General features: G+C 36.5%; 1 pseudogene; it reads right to left on the bottom strand.

Annotated features, from left to right (window-relative positions):
• Positions 1-2,658: 2,658 nt before the first annotated feature.
• Positions 2,659-3,198, bottom strand: LOC128162641 (sarcoplasmic calcium-binding protein-like; annotated as a pseudogene).
• Positions 3,199-3,558: the final 360 nt, after the last annotated feature.

Below are 3,558 nucleotides of genomic sequence, written 5' to 3'. Positions count from 1 at the left end.
ACTCTTTCTTTTCATAACTATGTTCATAATTTATCGGATAAATAAACAGAAGCAGAGAAGATTTTCAATGAATTAAACACTGTGCTGGATAATTAAGCCAGTACCAAGGTAGCATTTTTGCACGCGTTAAAGTTGCATATATCGACAAATTCAAATATGACATATGATGGACCATTGCTTAAAGATTTTACAAACGCCTTTGTTATCATTTTATATCACCTGTCAGGTGAGATTTTTACATTTCAAAAATAAATTCTTACAGAAAAATAATTATTTCCATAGGTAAAACAATTTTGCTATAGGAAATTTGAAATTTCCTATCGGAATACAAGAACTTCCTATAAGAATTTTAATTCCGATAGGATTTGATAAAATCCTTCAGGAAATCTTAATTTCCTACAGGAAATCTACCTTACTTAAGCAAATTCCTACAGAAAATAAAATCACTAAGGATTATTCGAAAATCCTCTAGGATTGTCAATATTTTCTGTAGGAGAATCATTTCGCCTATGGGAATTATCATTTTCCTATGAAATATTAATTTTCAAAGGTAAATATCTCACCTGTCAGGTGAAACACACTTAAACAGAAGTGGTCATACACTCTCTAGACAATGGTCTATCATTTGGTACATAATTATGAAATTTTCCGAAATTGCATCTTAAGCGGGTGAAAAAATGCCAGGTTGGCATTGTCATAAATATCCAGCAGTGTTATTACGTCATTCATTTAGAGTCCGCCTTAACATTGGAACCCCTAACCCAGGGGCCATGAAATTCACAGCTTTGAAAGAGGCACTCTTTTTCATCATAACTATGTACTTATAGTTCAGAATCAAAGGAGATTTGCAACTTACACAAGAACTCTTGACCGAGGGACCATGGGCTTCACAATTTTGGCAGAGGTCTTTTCCCTCATCATTACTATGAACTTAGTTCATCTGCTCAATATCAAGGAGCAGACGAACCGATTTTTGAAGAATTAATGTGCATTTTCTCTATATAATCATTAGAGTGCCCCCCAAACACCAGAACCTCTGACCCAGGGACCATAAAATTGTTAATTTCGGAAGATGCATCCTTTCTTATATGTACAGGTAACTGTCGATGGCTCGAACTTCGAGCGATCGCAGTTCTTGATCGCTCGAAGTGAGTCTAGGGTCCCGATTTTTTTCCCTATATAACTAAGCAAATCTTCTCTTGATTTCTCGAACTCTTGATCTCTCGAAACCCTTGATCCCTCGAAGTCAAACTGCAGTCCCGTTATTCATAATCTATAGTTTTTTACTCTCGATACCTCGAAGTGGCTGTGTATATCCAAGCGTTACCTAATTAACACCTACTTGGTCAAATAAATGGTTCCAGGCGTTAGACGGGTGACCCGTGTCACGAGTTGTTTATTCAGGCGACACTTGTCCTGCAAGGTGATAATTGTTTGATGATTGGCCATATCGAAACCTTATCTATAATTTACCCAAACCGTTATGCGATAATCTGGAGACGCAGTGAAAATGAAAAATTAATTGAGACGAAAAGATAGTTTTGAGCCATGGTGAAAATTTTAGAATTATAAAACTGTAGAAATTATATTGATTATTGCTTAACAAGTTCTTACAACTGGTGAAGGACTCGTACAATGGGAACAATGGATGATCATGGTGATAGTCATTTATTTAACTTTTAACATGTCGTCTCGCAGTAGAGTAGTATTGAGCAATCTGATCATAATATAATGCATAAGACAAATAATTGCAGTGTACCATGAATTAATTTAATATTTGTTTTTTTAGTTTTATTTATTTAGTTTTTAAAATATACAGGTCTGTGAATTTAACTGAAAAGAAAACGTTGTTTAAGCACGTGCATAAGGTTAGCACTAAATAAATGGCTTAATCATAACATCCGGTAAGACTAATTTTAAAACCCATCGGTCAACCCGGAAAATTCCGAACTCTTGAAAACTCGAACTCTTGAAACCTCGAACTTTTTCCTCGGTCCCATGGACTTCGAGCTATCGAGAGTTACCTGTACTTAGTTCAAGGACTAGATACCTAGGAGCAGAGGTGAAGATTTTCAATGAATGCATTTTCACTATATAATCATTAGAGTCCCACCCTAGTGCTAGAACCCATGACACTGAGGCATTGAAATTCACAATTTTGGTAGAGACCTCAATGTTTATTACAATCATGCCAGCAGTTTTACTGCTAAGTGTCCAAGAGTGAACAAGAAGAATTTTTAAAGATTGCATTGATTTTGAAGGGTTTAAGCCTACCCCTCAGGCCCCAAGGGGCAGGGTCATGTATTTCTCAATTTGTTCTCCCTTATCACCCGTAGGTGCTATATGCTAGCTCTCCTTGAAATTTGTTCAGTGGTTCCAGAGAAGTGGCTAAAAATTTACGACATACGAACGACGTATTACGAACAACGAACGACGATGGACAAAACAAAATAGCCATAGGTCACCTAAGTGACTAAACTGACCTAAAAAGCCGAAAGTAAATAGAAAAAAACCCCAATCAATTTTATTTGCAAAACAATCTATACTGTTAAAATTTTCTAGATATCAAAGAATTATGTCTTCATTATCTAATAATACAATGCATTCAAAGCAAGATCATATTGACAGCCATTCACGGAAAATGTATTAGATGGTTCATTACATTTCCTTTTCAAAGGCCTCATTCAGCACGTCCTTTTTCTTGCTGTCTTCGTCACACACGAACTGGACTCAAGAATCTACCAACTGCTTCATGGGAACTTTATCATTGATTTCCTTGTAGGATTTGAACACTGTTGTCAGAATCGCGTCGTCATCGTGACTAAACGCTCTGAAGGCGTACAGAAACACGTCTAGGTCAATGGTACGGTCCTTGTCGATATCGATGACCTTGAAAACCTCGGTGAAACACTCTTCAATGCTCTTCTTGAACTCTGCCATGTCCTTTTTGTAATCGGCGGTCAAAATGTCAAGGAAGTCCTTTTCGCTTAATTCTTTTCAGGCTCCCGATCGGAATGTGTACTTATTCCACCATTTTTCGATATCTACTTTGACGGATTTGGCTTTGTCTTCTTTCAGGCCGTGGAGCTCTGCGAATTTCTTGCGGCACTCCTCGACGTCATCGAAAGAAATCATGCCATCTTTGTTTACATCTAGATAGGAATACCAATATTTCCACTTCTTTGTAAGATAATCCATGTTTCTCTGAAATTTAATATAATGTAAATATAATTTTTTTTTATCGTATTAGGAGGGCTGGGTGGTCGTGGCCATTTTTAGACAATATTTAAGTCCATCTGAAAAAGAGCTCTGTATGAAGATATAGGAAAATGCTCAAAAATGAGTTTGGAGTCCATATCATCAAGCTCAGATTTTTTTTCTGACTAATGTTGTGCTTTACTAGGTGTATCGAAAGTTACCTGGGTTCTTGCTCAAAGTATTTGGAGTTGTTGGAGAATTCATTACCAATTGTGCAACGTGCAACGAACTTTTAAGATAAATTGACAGAAGTTTGCACCTTACAGAGAAATCAACTTATTCCAAATTCGGACTTTAGGT

Source organism: Crassostrea angulata, chromosome 9 (assembly GCF_025612915.1).
Source record: "Crassostrea angulata isolate pt1a10 chromosome 9, ASM2561291v2, whole genome shotgun sequence".
Lineage (NCBI taxonomy): Eukaryota > Metazoa > Mollusca > Bivalvia > Ostreida > Ostreidae > Magallana > Magallana angulata.
The sequence above is the reverse complement of the archived record's forward strand: the minus strand, read 5'-3'. Positions and strand labels throughout refer to the sequence as shown.